Source organism: Rhinatrema bivittatum, chromosome 1, assembly GCF_901001135.1.
Source record: "Rhinatrema bivittatum chromosome 1, aRhiBiv1.1, whole genome shotgun sequence".
NCBI classification, from domain to species: domain Eukaryota; kingdom Metazoa; phylum Chordata; class Amphibia; order Gymnophiona; family Rhinatrematidae; genus Rhinatrema; species Rhinatrema bivittatum.
This window is the reverse complement of record NC_042615.1, coordinates 411,608,685-411,624,696: the sequence shown is the minus strand read 5'-3', so window position 1 is coordinate 411,624,696 and position 16,012 is coordinate 411,608,685. Positions and strand designations below refer to the sequence as shown.

The following is a 16,012-nucleotide window of genomic DNA, read 5'->3' as shown; positions in this document are numbered from 1 at the left end:
CTTTTTTTTTTCTCTCATATACTTATCTGTTTCTCTTGGCTCTTAGTAACCTTTTTTTATTCTATTTCCCTTCCACCCCCACCATTAATGTAGAGAGCAGTGTTGGAACTGCATCTAAGTGAAATAGCTTAATTTAGTTAGGGGTATTAACCACTAGGGATGTGAATTGTGTGCCCAATCGTTTTAATGATCGATTTCGGCTGGGGGGGGGGGGGGGGGAATCTGATCGGCATGGTTTTTTTTTGTAAAAAAAAAAAATCGGTTTTTCGGTTAGTGCGCACTAACAGGAGTTAGTGCGCACTAACAGAAAATGATACAATTTGACACTTTTCAGGTCAGTTAAGGAATGAATATGTATTCCTATTGGCTGCCCTCTATTTATTCATGTTACCAAGGTTTCCACTGACGTGATGGTTTAATATATGGGGGATGGGAAATGGAAATGGTTGGTAGCTTGACAAAAAAAGTAATGTCATCAGTCAATGTGACTAGAACTTGTGCCCTATCCCTGATACTGGCAGTGTTGTGATCTTCCTGCACTCAGTGCCCTATCCCGGTTACCGGGGGTGTTGTGATCTTCCTGCACGCAGTGCCCTATCCCTGATACCGGGGGTGTTGTGATCTTCCTGCACGCAGTGCCCTATCCCTGATAACGGGGGTGTTGTGATCTTCCTGCACTCAGTGCCCTATCCCTGATACCGGGAGTGTTGTGATCTTCCTGTACACAGTGCCCTATCCCTGATACAGGGAGTGTTGTGATCTTCCTGCACACAGTGCCCTATCCTGGTTACTGGGGGTGTTGTGATCTTCCTGCACGCAGTGCCCTATCCCTGATACCGGGGGTGTTGTAATCTTCCTGCACTCAGTGCCCTATCCCTGATACCGGGAGTGTTGTGATCTTCCTGCACTCAGTGCCCTATTCCCTGATACCGGGGGTGTTGTGATCTTCCTGCACACAGTGCCCTATCCTGGTTACTGGGGGTGTTGTGATCTTCCTGCATGCAGTGCCCTATCCCTGATACCAGGGGTGTTGTGATCTTCCTGCACACAGTGCCCTATCCCTGATACCGGGAGTGCTGTGATCTTCCTGCACACAGTGCCCTATCCCTGATACCAGGGGTGTTTTGATCTTCCTGCACTCAGTGCCCTATCCCTGATACCGGGGTTGTTGTGATCTTCCTGCACTCAGTGCCCTATCCCTGATACCGGGGGTGTTGTGATCTTCCTGAACTCAGTGCCCTATCCCCTGATACCGGGGGTGTTGTGATCTTCCTGCACACATCCCAGTATCAGGGATAGGGCACTGCGTGCAGGAAGATCACAACACTCCCGGTATCAGGGATAGGGCACTGAGTGCAGGAAGATCACAAAACGCCCGGTATCAGGGATAGGGCACTGAGTGCAGGAAGATCACAATACCACCAGTATCAGGGTTAGGGCACTGCGTGCAGGAAGACCACAACACTCCCGGTATCAGGGATAGGGCACTGCATGCAGGAGGATCACAACACTCTCGGTATCAGGGATAGGGCATTGCAAGATAGATCACAGCTCTCGAGATCCTGCACAGGGCAGTGCAGAGAGGAAGATCACAACACTCCCGGTATCAGGGATAGGGCACTGTGTGCAGGAAGATCACAACACTCCCGGTATCAGGGATAGGGCACTGTGTGCAGGAAGATCACAACACTCCTGGTATCAGGGATAGGGCACTGCGTGCAGGAAGATCACAACACTCCCAGTATCAGGGATAGGGCACTGCGTGCAGGAAGATCACAACACCTCCGGTAACCAGGATAGGGCACTGTGTGCAGGAAGATCACAACACTCCCTGTATCACAGGGATAGGGCACAAGTTCTAGTCACATTGACTGATCAGTGATCACATTACTTTTTTTGTCAAGCTACCAACCGTTTCCACCCATCCCCCATATATTAAACCATCACCTCAGTGGGAACCTTGGTAACATCAATAAATAAGAGGGCAGCCAGCCAATAGGAATACATATTCATTCCTAACTGACTTAACTGACCTTAACTTGACCTGAAAAGTGTCAAATTGTATCATTTTCTGTTAGTGCGCACTAACAAAAAAACACGATTTTTCACAATAAATCGGTGGAATTCCTATTGTATCGAGTCCCTTACCGATTAATGACGATTTAAAGATTATCTGACGATAATTTAAATCATTAAAAAACGATTCACATCCCTATTAACCACCGCAATAAGCAAGCTACACCCATGCTTATCTGTTTATTCAGACTGTGTAATTCAGTCCTTGTTGATTGTTGCCTGAATATAGATCAACCTTTCTTCATTCTCCCCTGTCGTTGAAGCAGAGAGCCATGCTGGCTATGTATTGAAAGTGAAGTATCAGTCTTGCTCCCCTGCCGTTGAAGCAGAGGACTATGATGGATATGCGTGAAGTGTCAAACTTCCTCCCTGCCGTTGAAGCAGAGAGCTATGCTGGGTTTACATTGAAATTAAATATTAGTCTTGCTCCCCTGCCATTGAAGCAGAGGACTATGCTGGATATGTGTGAATTGTCAAAATTTCCTCCCCTGCCATTGAAGCAGAGGGCTATGCTGAATATGCGTGAATTGTCAAATTTCCTCCCCTGCCGTTGAAGCAGAGAGCTATGCTGGATATGTGTGAAGTGTTAAACTTCCTCCCCTGCCGTTGAAGCAGAGAGTTATGCTGGATTTGCATTGAAAGTGAAGTATCAGGTATTTTTTGGTTTGGGGTAGTAACCGCCGTAACAAGCCAGCTACTCCCCTGCTTTTATGTGGTTGCAAATTCTTTTTTTCCACATTTCCTCTTGCCGTTGAAGCATAGATCAATGTTGGAGTCTCATTATTGAATAAGGATATTCATCTCCAGGTAGTAGCCATCATTACCTCAAGCCACCCCAATGCCTCTTCTCTTAGTCAAGCTCAACACCTGAACCTACGCCAGGCCTGGTGGTCACTGTTCTTCATCTGTTTCAATTTCACCCTGCGATACCGCCCAGCAGCCAAAAATGCCAGAGCGGAGACCCTGTCCAGGGCTTATGAAACAAAGGATGTTTCCACCATGCCTCAGTGCATTCTGGATCTGGCACAAGTCCTCCTAACCACTACCCAGACGGTGCCCTTAGGAAAGATAGTGGCACCTCTCCACCTCCAACGGAAAGTCCTGGCTTGGGCCCACGATTCCCTCTCCACCGGCCACCCCGGGAGGGCACGTACGTTCTACTTCACCACTACTACTGGTGGTCGCAGATTGAACGAGACATCCAGGCTTAAGTAGATTTATGTCCCACTTGCGCCCAGCAAAAACCCTTTCCCGGGCACCCCTGGGGGCTCCTACAGCCCCTACCAGTTCCCAAGGAACCATGGACCCACATTTCCATGGACTTTGTTGTGGATCTGCCTCAGCCTGCTGGAAATCAAATAATTTGGGTAGTCATCGACAGGTTTTCAAAGATGGTACATTTCATTGCATTACACAAGCTCCCCACAGCACTTGAGCTCGCCCAGCTATTCACACAGCATATATTCCGCCTCCATGGGCTGCCGCAACACATAGCATCTGACCGAGGGTCCCAGTTCATGGCCAGATACTGGCGCTCATTATGCAGATATTCGGAGTACAATTGGACTTCACTGCAGCGTATCACCCTCAAGGTAATGGGCAAGCCGAGCTACCAACCGAGCTTTAAAGATGTTCCTCCACTCGTTCGTCAATGAGAGACAAGACAACTGGGGCCGCCCTGGGGCACAATCTGCACACCCATGCGGCCCCAGGAGATGACATCACTGAGCCTGGTTATTTAAACCCAGCTCAGACCTCAGCACCTTGCCAACAGGTCCTGCTCCTTGGTGAGTGCATTGTTGCTAATTTCTGCTTCCAGCCTGTGTTCCTGATCCTGTGTTCCAGTTCGTGTTCTTGATCCTGTGTTTCAGTTCGTGTTCCTGATCCTGCATCCCAGTTCTTTTTGTTCCTGTGTCTTCGTTCCATCTCTACTCCTGCACCTGTCCTTGGACTGACTTCCTGGTTTTGACTTCTGCTTGGCTTTCGGACTCTGCTTCTTTGCTGCCTGCCAGACTTCCAGCCTGCTTCACCGTACTGCCACTTTGCTGCCTGCCTCGACCTCCGGTTCATTCCTGGTCTCACCTGCCTGCCGCCAGCCTCTACCCAGTCTGCCTGATGCCACCTTGCCTACTTCCGGACACCTCCTCGGGAATGACCTGTGCCTACGTCCTGCCAGCTCCGCAACTAAGGGCTCAACCTGAGGAGAACATGGGCTGGTATAGGAGAAGCTCCTGTTGGGTCCTCCCCATTTGTACCACCTCCTGACAACGAGGATCACTGGGGGCTTGCTCTTGGTGGTGACTCCACCCTTGTCGCAGCTTAAGGGTCCACAAGCCTAACAGGTGTTCCCATAGAACTTCCTGGTAAGGATAATAGGGATTCGTTAGGTTGGCTTTCCACTTCCAGTGAGGTGGGTGGACTGGTCAAATCTCATGGGCTTCGCCGAAGTAAAATTTCCCTTTCTGGAGGGGTTGGAGAAGATTGTTTTGGTTGGTGTGAAGGTAAATTATTGAAAAATTTTTGTTGAATACTTATCTGTAACATTGTCTCTTGAGCTGATATTCTCTGAGACAGAATTGGTCTGTCTTCAGCTCCCATCATGGAAACCCTTTTCTTCGGAGGTGGTGTCACAGATGAGATATGTCTCATCAAATCCTTAGATCTGTGGCAAAAAGATTCAGTTACTGGTGTAACATTCTTCTCTTGTATTTAGTCTTTGAGCTTCTGAAACTTTTTCTTGACTGTAAAGATTGAAGCCTAATAGATTTGGACATATCCGGAGAGGAAGCCCAGTCTCCCAGAGATTCTTCCATTCCATCAGAAAATTGTAGCAAAGAACCCGGAGACTGAATATTTCTATGAGGGGAGGCGGAATCTGATTGTACTATATACTTTTGTAACTGTAGTGGAACCTGATGACCTTCTGTATAGTCAGATGCCAAGAGATGTTTAGTTTTCTTAGGCACCTTCTTTGGTGGTACGTCCTGTTGTGACACATGAGCATGTGCCAGTTTTTGAGACACTGAGTCATACTTTGAACACTTCTGCGTCGAGTGGGTCAAGTGCACGATATGGTGCAACACATTTTTAGGTGCAAATGACACTTTCAACAACGCTGAAGCATGCACTGAGTGCGTCGCTAGCTTCTGACGCCAACTTGAGTTGGTCCAATGTTGGTGTAGTTTTCGTCTGTGTCGAAAAAACGATGCAGGGTCTAAATTCAATGCGTGACACTTCGATGCAGATGTCAATTTTAAAGGATGTGATTTGTACAATGCTCTCTCAACCGAGCTTGATGGACTCTCTACCTGGGTAACATCAAGCTAGGTTGAGAGAACATTGTACAAATCTCATCTTTGTGTGAGTTTCCTCACTCCGAAGGACATCAAATCTTCACAGGACTGTATAGTTCTGTTCGTACATCTCACTCTACATGTAAAAGTGGCCCCTAACCCCTACACTTCTACCTAAACCTCACCTCGAGTTACTAGGTGGACTTCCTAAAGTAGCATAAATAGCTGCTTACTATGGTGCCCCCCCCCCCCCCAGGGGTGCTCTCTCTCTCTCTCTTCCCCCCCCCCCCCCACCCCCAAATCACAGGCCCCTTCCCCAGCCTAAAAATGCCCAAAACAGAATTTGTGAAAAAAATCACAAATTGTGTTATGGGTATATTGCACAACTTATCGCTATTGTTTAAAAAAGTTTGTTGTTTAAAAAAGTTGATGTCAAATATAACAAATAGTTTACAAAGTTGATGACAAATGTACTAAATAGTTTTTTTTTTATATGATTCTGTTAATTGTACGAAGTTGTTGTACTTGTAAACCAGAGTGAAGGCAGCTAGTTATACTTCGGTATATAAAAAAACTCTTAAATAAATAATAAAAATAAAATATTGAAAAAGGTGTGGTTATTTTTGGTGTTATGGCTTTTCACTTTTACAGAAATCCCTCCCCTTTTAAAAATTTACATTGCACCATGCGTTATGGTGCTTATCGCATGTGTTAAGACCATAACGCATTTTGAAGAATGATGCGGACAGTCACTAAAATTCACAATCACACACACTCATTCTCTCAGAAATGTGCCTACAATAATCCCTCTGTGTATTTTATACTGAATACAGACACTTCGGGCAGTCTCTGAAGAGAAACAGGTGATGAAAGCACCTTTGTCTTTGCTGTGTCCACTCTCTCTCTCTCACTGACTGGATCCTAACTGTCACAACTGTAGAATGAAGCACTTGGGTTACCATGGCTACTGTATACTGACAGTTTCCAGCAGTTCCTAGGTCCCAACATGGGTTATGACAGCCTTAATCAGCTGCCACTCCACACTAGCCTTCCTAGGACCAAGATTAGTTTTTTTTAGTAAAAGAATAATTATATTCCCCATCCTATTTTTTAACCCCAGGGGCTGCACCTAGACGTCATTCTTATTTTTTCACACTCCTTAACACAGCACCATGACCATGTTAAACAAGTACTATAGACAGAGGATCCGTGAGAATCACCCATACACCAAACTCAATAAATGTACCTTCAAACAAGAAGAGTTACCTTTCCTGGGCTATATTATCTCCCATCATGGCCTGTGCATGGACCTGGAAAAGGTGAAAGCTATTCTGGATTGGCCATAACCAGTGTGTCTCAAGGCTTTGCAAAGGTTTTTAGGCTTCGTCAACTACTATTGGTTACTTCTCATTGACAACTCCTCTCAAGGCCTTTACAAAGAAAGGTGCTGACACCAAGAATTGGTCTGAAGAAGCTGTCCAAGCCTTCCATGAACTCAAGCAGCCCTTTCTCAAGGATCCTTGTCTCTAACACCTAGACCAGTGATGGCCAACCTTTTGAGCTCAGTGTGTCAAAATTCATAAAAAAACCGAGCATAACTCGGGTGGTGTGTCACTTCTAGAAAAATCCATAATTTTGTGATATTTGTAGCTCTAATCAATAACAAAGTTATAATTTTAATATATATACTGTATTTATTAATAAAGCAAAAACAAATTATTCTTTACCTTACCTGCTTAGTGACTTTTTTGTTGCTGAATTTCATTGGCTAAATCTTCAATTGAAGGTTGGTATTTCGTACACTTCAAGTCCAAGCAAGCTTTACAAACTTCATCTGTCAGTTGATTTTTTATTGGCTCCCATTCATGTTCACAACACTCCCTCCCCATCTCCCAGGCATGCACGCATTCATTCTCACACACACAGACCCCCAGGCAGGCACCCATGCATTCACACACATACACCCCCAGGCAGAGTCCCATTCATTCACATTCACACACTAAAGGCAGACCCCCCCCTCGCTTTCTTTTGCCAGCAACCTCAGAACCTCTCTCATTCCTCTGCTGCCACTGTCACTGATGCTGCGTGGCTATTGCGGAGATGCCGATTGCTGCTACTGACACTGAAGTCCATTCTGCTGCCTCCTCTGTGCAGGCCCCGTGGGCTTCCACTTTCTCCATGCTGATCTCGTACATTGTGAGATCCATAGAGAAAGTGCTATTCTTGCACATTCCCAAAGATTACATGTGCCAATCACTAAAAAGTAAATTTATTTTTTTTTTGCCTTTGCTGTCTGATCTTAGTTTTCTAATTGGTTGGTCACAGGCTTTTTTTTCACCTTCCCTTTCTTATTTTTTTGCCAATTCCTTTTATATTGTCTTTTTTCTGTTTCTTTTTTCTCCATCTTCTTCCCTCAAACACACAGTCAGGTTCTCATTCTCACATGCATTTCTCTTTCTCAAACACAGGCTCTCACTGGCACATGCTCTCTCATACAATCATTCATACACACAGGCTCTCACTGGCACATGCTCTCTCTCATGCAACCATTCATACACACAGGCTCTCACTGGCACATGCTCTCTCTCTCATACAATCATTCATACACACAGGCTCTCACTGGCACATGCTCTCTCTCATACAATCATTCATACACACACACAGGCTCTCACTGGCACATGCTCTCTCTCATACAATCATTCATACACACAGGCTCTCACTGGCACATGCTCTCTCTCTCTCTCACACACACACACACACACACACACACACACACACACACACACACACAGAGGCTCTCACATGCTGTCTCTGCAAACATTCAGGTCCTCTCTCTCAACTCACCTCATACATGCACTCTACGGGCCCTCAGCCTCTCTCTCACCTCTGGGCCTCCTCTTCGCGGGTTGCTGCAGGTTGGGCTCTGCAGTGGCCCTGATCTTCTCGGGCCGCGGCAGCCCTGCTACCGGGCCTCTTCCTCTTCTTGGGCCGCTGTGACTTGGGATTCGCAGCGACCCGCGGCGGCTCCTCCTCTTCTGCACACGCTGATTCTCTTCCTCCTTCCTGCCCACGCGGCTCCGGCAACGCTTACTTCCGGGGCCGCACAGGCAAGGAGGAGGAGCATCAGCGCGTTTGAACGCGATCTTTGTCTTGAGCCTCATCGCTGCGACGCATGAGCCTCCCTGCGCCCGGGGGCATTGGTGGAGAGAAGGGGGAAACTAAAAAACACATTTTAAAGGGTCGGCGCAGCTGAAAAAGAAAAGGCTCGGCGCAGCCGATAAAAAAAAAAAAAATTCCTGATAGTCCTTGAAACGCTGCGCGTGTCAGCCAAAACGACTCGGCGTGTCACCTCTGACACGCGTGTCATAGGTTAGCCATCACTGACCTAGACCCTTCTAAGCCTTTTATCATGGAGGAAGATGACTCTGCCACTGGGGTGGGGGCTGTCCTTTCACAGCATAACAATAAAAGTACCCTTATGCCTTGCTTCTTCTTTTCCAAAACGTTCATGCCCACAGAAAGGAATCACAGAAATGAATTACACCATTAGAGACAGGAAGCTTTTGGTAGGAAAACCGGCCTTGGAGAAGTAGCACCACTTACTAGAGGGAGCTAAACACCTGGTTATGATCTTAATGGATTACAAAAACCTTCAGTATTTCCAGCAAGTCCAACAGTTAAATCCTCATTAGGCCCGATGGCCTTTATTTTTCAACTGCTTTGACTTTGAGCTCTGGTACTGACCTACGGAGAAGAACCAGCAGGCTGATGCCCTAACCCGGGCCTTCAAAACAGAAGACTTAACAGAACCTCCTTGCCACATCACCAATCTTGCAAATATTATGGTGGCTGTAACAGTTCTCAAATCACTGGGAAAGATGGTGGTCCCCAAATACCTTTGGGGAGAAAGTATTTGAGTGGGCATCTCATCTGAAATCAGAAGATTTGGTATGGCTAAAAACCCGCAAAATATGACAGAAAAATCCATCTTTGAAGTTTTCATCTCAATTCATCAGCCCATTTCCAATCACTCAAGAGCTTGTCCAGGTGTATATCAATTGAAACTGCCACCTACCTTCAAGGTCCACACCGTCTTCCAAATGTCTTTCCTCAAACTTGACCTCAGCGTGCTACTTGACTTCTCGTGACTGCTCATTACAGGACCATTGCCTAAGCCCTGCTGGCCCCTGGAACCCATGTGCTTAACCTGTGGGGAACAGGGCTAGTATAGGTGAAGCCCTAGACTCGGTCCTCATAAGAGCGAGTTCACCTGCTGTCAGCAAGGGCCTAGAGGGTTCGCCTGCTAGGCTGTGTCAACCACACCATAGCCCAAGGGCTCACATCTGTAACACTGGACTAGTGTGCTACAATGGATCTACAGCCACACCAGGGCGAGAGATAGAGAACATATGACCTGGAAAGGCAGTAGAGCAAGCATAGAACTTGAGGCCATTTATACGAACAAGTGTATCAAACTATGTCTGGGAGCCAGGACAGCAGATGAGTTTAGGACCACTGTGGGATGCAGTGATTGAGTCAGTAACAGCAAGTGTGCAAGCCAAAACTGAAAATGTGGAGCTGAAAATACAGTGGGTGGGGGGGAAGGGGGTATGTGGATTGGATTTGAGGCATTGAGAACAAACCTCTTAGAATCATAATGTTGTGAAAGGCCATGATTGCTGGTCAGTTTCTGGACAGAAAGGCAGGAGAAAGTAGCTATGCCAAAGGAAATCTAAGAGAAAATTTTAAAACCTATTGGTTAGAGAAGTATGAAAATTTTCTAAAAGATTTACGGGATGGTAAAGTATAGTATGCATGTAAGGGAATCCTGTGATCTGTATTCCATGCTGATCAATAAAGGCAAGGTCCCTGTCTAATCATAGAATACCGGAAACTATGATTATTTATTTTATTTTATTTAGCATTTTTCTATACCGGCCTTCAAGGTTAAATACCTTATCAGGTCGGTTTACATCGAACAGGGACATAAACAGTAAACATAAATAAATTATTATGAACAGGAGAAACAAAGTTACATTTAACGAGGACTTCAAAACTTGGAAGCTTAAACAGCTGGAAGGAAAGGCTTAAAAAGAGAAGATTAAGAAACTAAGACCTAAAAGTCCGTGCTAGTGCTAGTTGAGCTATTATGAAAGTACTGATGCTTGTGTGGTAATTAGAGGGGGATCGAAGTTCCCTTGCTCATGAGCCGGTTCGTCTTCTAATGTGTGTCTGAAGGGTCAGGGAATGCTTGGCGGAACAGCCAGGTCTTGAGTTTTTTCTTAAATGTTAGTAAGCAGGGTTCCAGCCTGAGATCTGCTGGGAGGTTGTTCCAGATGGCTGGGCCTGCTATTGAGAACGCTCGGTCTCTGGTCGAAATGAGGCGCGTGGCTTTGGTTGAGGGGGGTTGTAGTGCTCCTTTGTAGTTCTCTCTAATCGGTCTGTTGGAGGTATGGAGTTTGAAAGGGATTTCGAGATCGAGGTGAAGGTGATTATGGATGGATTTATGTATTAAAGTGAGCGATTTGTGTAGGACTCTGAAGTTAACTGGTAACCAGTGTAGGTTTCGGAGGATGGGAGTAATATGTTCTCTCCGGTTGGTGTTGGTCAGAATTCTGGCCGCGGCGTTCTGTATCATCTGTAGCGGCTTGGTGGTTGAGCTGGGAAGGCCTGTGAGGAGAGCGCTGCAGTAGTCTATTTTGGCAAATATTAAGGATTGGAGAACTGTCCTGAAATCATGGAAGAATAGGAGAGGTTTAAGTCTTTTTAATACCTGTAGTCTGTGGAAGCAGTCTTTGGTTGTGGTGTTGATCATATTCTTTAGATTGAGGCGGTTGTCTAATATGACCCCGAGATCTCTTACATGAGTATGGGTGAGCTGGGAGTTGTGGTATGAGTTGCATTGGGTCTGTGGAGTGAGGTTTTCTTGGTTGGAGGAGATGAGGAGTAGTTCTGTCTTTGAAGCATTGAGAACTAAATTAAGGCTGCTGAGGAGACTGGTGATAGATTGTAGGCAGTTGTTCCAGAGCGAGAGAGATTTGGAAATGGATTCTGTTATGGGAATCAGAATCTGCACGTCGTCGGCGTAAATGTAGTGAATTAAGTTGAGACTAGTTAACAGATGGCAGAGGGGGAGGAGGTAGACGTTGAATAGAGTGGGAGATAGTGATGATCCTTGGGGTACACCACGGGAAGAATTTGTCGACGGCGATTCTTTATTGTTAATCTTGACTTTAAAGCTTCTGTTACTAAGGAAGGACTTGAACCAGCTGTGGGCTGTTCCGGAAATGCCTATGTCTGAAAGGCGATTCAGGAGGATGGAGTGGTTGACGGTGTTGAATGCCGCCGAGATGTCAAGGAGGATTAGAAGAAAGGAGTGACCTTTGTCCAGCCCCATAATAATATGGTCTGTTAGAGAAATAAGAAGGGTTTCCGTGTTGCGTGATTTGCGGAAACCATATTGGGAAGGGTACCGAAGGTTGTGATCTTCTAGATAATCTGAGAGCTGGGTGTTTACCAGTTTCTCTGTAAGTTTGGCTAAAAATGGAAGATTGGAGATGGGGCGGAAATTCGCTAATTCGCTAGGGTCCAGGTTGTGTTTCTTCAGGAGGGGTTTAAGGGTTGCGTTTTTTTAGACTATCTTGGTACATTCCTTGACTTAAGCAGTATTATGAAGATACAAGTTCCAGAACAGCAGAGAGATGAAGACCCATCACCTCAGAGGAGAATCATACTCTAGGATTAAGATGCAGCAGACCTTGCCCTGAAGGAATGACCAACCAAATGCCATAGTTTAAAGAATAAACAATCTTATGGCCTTAAAGCATGCAATAAGCACCATAACGCATGGTGCAATGCAAATTTTTAAAAGGGGAGGCATTTCCGTAAAAGTGAAAAGCCATAACACCAAAAATAACCACACCTTTTTCAATAGCATTAAGCTGTGCGATATACCCATAATACAATTTGTGATTTTTTCACAAATTCCGTTTGGGCATTTTTAGGCTGGGGAAGGGGAAGGGGGCCGGTGACTGGGGGGGGGGGAGAGAGAGAGAGAGAGAGAAAGCACCTCTGGGGGGGGGCACCATAGTAAGCAGCTATTTATAGGAGGCCCACCTAGTAATTCGAGGTGAGGTTTAGGTAGAAGTATAGGGGTTAGGGGCCACTTTTACATGTAGAGTGAGATGTACGAACAGAACAGTACACTCTTGTGAAGATTTGATGTCCTTCAGAGTGAGGAAATCTTGAGCAGAGGGTACTCTGAAGTTAAGTACTCTAGAAGGCATTGCTAAGGGCCTGGTTGAAGAGACAATTTTGTAACATTTGCTGGCGTAGGGTCATCTTGCAACTGGCAGCACTCATCTGAAGCAGTCTTACAGCCTCCACACCATCCCAGGACACTAACTAAGTTTTTCATAGCCATACCACCATCACAACTCTGTTGCCGCTAGTCCCCTTAGGCGCATGCGCACGTGCACTCTCTCCTTAACTAGGCCCCATGGAAGGAACTCTCTCTTGGAGCCTCCTGATGATGTTACCCTATTATAAAAGTAGGCAATATTCTATTTTATATTGTTATGTTTTATTATTGTTTAAAGGTATAAGATTTATAAGATTGATTTGTGGATATATTGTACATTGTTTAGAGCAGTGGTTCTCAACCTTTTTTCGGTCGGGACACACCTGATAGATAGTTGTCACATGCGTGACACACTGAACACATGACCGTCACGGGGCTAAATGTAAACATATACTTTGTATCTACGGGATCCACCCTGACCCCCCCAGAACTAGGCCATTCCCCTTTCAATTTACCATGCAAAAAAGATTTCTGGTGTCATCTCAGTAACAGCAACATAAACATTCTCTCCTACCAGGTGCAATAGCCCTCCTTATGAAAAAACAATAATTTACCACCAATACATGTCCTATTGAGAAAACACAACAAATAATATTGATACAAATGCCTACATGCTAGTAAAATACTTCACATCGGTCACACACATAGAATCGACCTTCACCAAGTACAGAAAGACCACAAATTAAAAAATATGGAGACAAACTGGAATGGAGATCCAAAAAAGCTACTCTGCATGCAGTGCAAAACTGAAGAAATGGAAACAGAAATATAGCACCTAATAGACTCCCAGGATCTGCAATAATGTACACAAACTAATGCGCAAAAAGTTACATCTGCATTATGGAACTCATTCGAACAGTACCAACCCTATCTATGAAAAGACAACATTACAAACATTTAACCAGGCCCTAAACACCAATACACCGCCTATGAGGAAAACCAGAACAAGCCAAGCTGTTATAGATCCCTACACAGAAACTACAAGCTTGCAGAATACCTTTACCTGGGTCACACATGCAGAACACAGATAGACCATCACCAAATACAGAATAAAGTGACCATCAATTTAATGATTTTGTTTTCCCATTGTTGCACTGCATACACTCAGTCTGGCTTCTTGCTGTTTCCAATTCAGTTTTTGTCTCCACATTTCTATTTATACATTTCTCAAGTAATATAAAATAATAATTCTAAAACTAGAATAATAAATATAAAACAGCTGATAAATAGAATAATATCTGATCATTAAAAACTTACAAAATTATTAAAAAATTCCCTAAACACCAATAAAATATTTCAAACAGCAGACAAATCACATAATACCCAATAATTAAAATGGCAGTCAATCAAGAAAGATAAACTTAAAAAGCCACCTTTACTTACCCTCACTGGCAACTTTCCTACTCCTTTCCCTTGTAGGCCTTAGCACACACCAGAAGCAGCAGCAATGGCTGGTGAAGCTCTGTTCTGACGTTCCTCTTCCTTAGGGTCCATGACTTGTCTGTCTCACACACAGTGTCACATACACACTTTCTGTCACATACACACCAGTCACCTCCCTAACCAATCTTTCTCTCTCACACACACACATACACACCAGTCACACCCCTGACTGATCTCATTCACTCATATACACCAGTCGCCTACCTTACCAATCTCTCTCTCACACACACACCAGTCACCTCCCTGAGCAGACTCTTGCTTTCACACATTTTTTTTTCTTACGCACACAGTGTCAATCACACACATTCTCTCACATACTTACACACATGCAGGCACTCTCTGTCTCTCTCACTCACCCCCACCCCACATGGCAGCTATTGCACAAAGCAGCTGGTATTCTGCTATTAAAGCAGTTGTGACAAGTTGAGAACTGCAGCAGGGGTGACTCCTCCGGCCCCGCAGCGGTAAGAAGGCAGCACTCAGCTGTTTGTCTGTGCTGTGATCATCGCAGCACAGAGTAGTCAGCTGAGAATGTGGCCGCGGGGATTTCCTGCCATGTGGCTATTTGGGAAATCCGTCGAGTAGCCATGATGTGCAAGGGCTGCGGGAGTCAGTGACCGTCTCTCTATGTGCGCCATTGTTGGTTGCACGGGTGAGTGACTGGCGAAGAGCAGAAAGGCCGCGATTCTAGCTACAGGAGCCAGGGGAAGTTCACGTGGTACGGAGGGTGCAGGGTGCAGGAGCCAGTTGATCGCAGCCTGAAGAGAGGCAGGAAGTGTTCCCGAGGGGAAGGGCTGGAGCGGACATGAGTTTCTGAGCCTAGTGCTACTACGATGAGGGAGGAGAACTGCAGAAAGCATTGGGGGGGCTTATGATTTAGGCCCTAAACCTGCTGACATCAGCGGGACCATATAAAAAAAAAAAAAAAGTTAAACGCCGCAGACCCGAGGCAGCTAATCGACGGATTTCTCAATCAGCTGCGCGGCAGGAAATTGCCACGACCACATTCTCAGCTGACTGTACTGCGTCGCGATGATCGCAGCACAGACAAACAGCTGATTGCTACCTTTTACCGTGGGGGGGAGACTTGGGACATTAATTTGACAGCGGCAGCATGGCTCTTTCTTCTTCCCGCGAGCCTGGTAAATATAATTTCCTCTTCCGGGCCGCAGGGGCGGGACAAAGCCCGCCCTGCCATGCTGCTGTTGCTGGCTTCCACAAACACTGCTGCCGTTCCACTCTGAGCTTGAAAGTGCCGATAGCACGGGCAGGAACAGCAGCAGTGTTAGTTGAAGAACTGTGCGCGTCTCTCTGGGGCGAGTAGAGGGAGGGAAGAGCGGGAGACCAGGAAGTGCGCGACACACCTGCCGGTGCTTGGCGACACACTGGTGTGCCGCGACACACCGGTTGAGAACCGCTGGTTTAGAGAGTTTATATCAGTTAAGCAATAAATGATTTTAAATAAAAAATATTTAAGCAAGGCCTCTGCAACAACACATCACCTCAATAACAAGTCCTCCTGCTTATTGCAGTGCGTGTTGTTCCAGCATTCCTGATGCTGCTTTCTTCCAGCGTTCCTGATCCTGCCTTGCTCCTGTGTTCCAACCTGCCTTGCCTAGCCTGCCTTGCCTATCCAGTCTGACCAGCTCTGTCTTGCCCCCCGCAGCCTTGCTTCATCCCGGTCCCTCACCTGCCTGCCTGCATCGTATTGACTTTTGCTACCTGCCATTGACCTCTGCTTCGGACCTGGAGAAAGAATTAGGAAGTGGAAAAAGGAGACCTGGACTGATTAGAAAAATAAAAACATCAGACAACAAAGGTAAAAAATATATAAATTATT

At 45.8% G+C, this 16,012-nt stretch overlaps 1 protein-coding gene and 1 long non-coding RNA gene across 3 annotated transcripts in view; one reads left to right on the top strand and one right to left on the bottom strand.

Moving 5' to 3' along the window:
* Nucleotides 1-16,012, bottom strand: part of MYL5 (myosin light chain 5) — a 185,486-nt gene that overhangs the window by 31,508 nt on the left and 137,966 nt on the right. The window lies entirely within an intron of this gene.
* The window catches only part of LOC115092029, a 138,088-nt gene continuing 137,909 nt past the window's right edge, over nt 15,834-16,012 (top strand). For both annotated transcript variants that reach the window (XR_003856882.1, XR_003856881.1), the window contains exon 1: nt 15,834-15,991. This is a non-coding gene — a long non-coding RNA (uncharacterized LOC115092029). The remainder of the gene's footprint in view (nt 15,992-16,012) is intronic.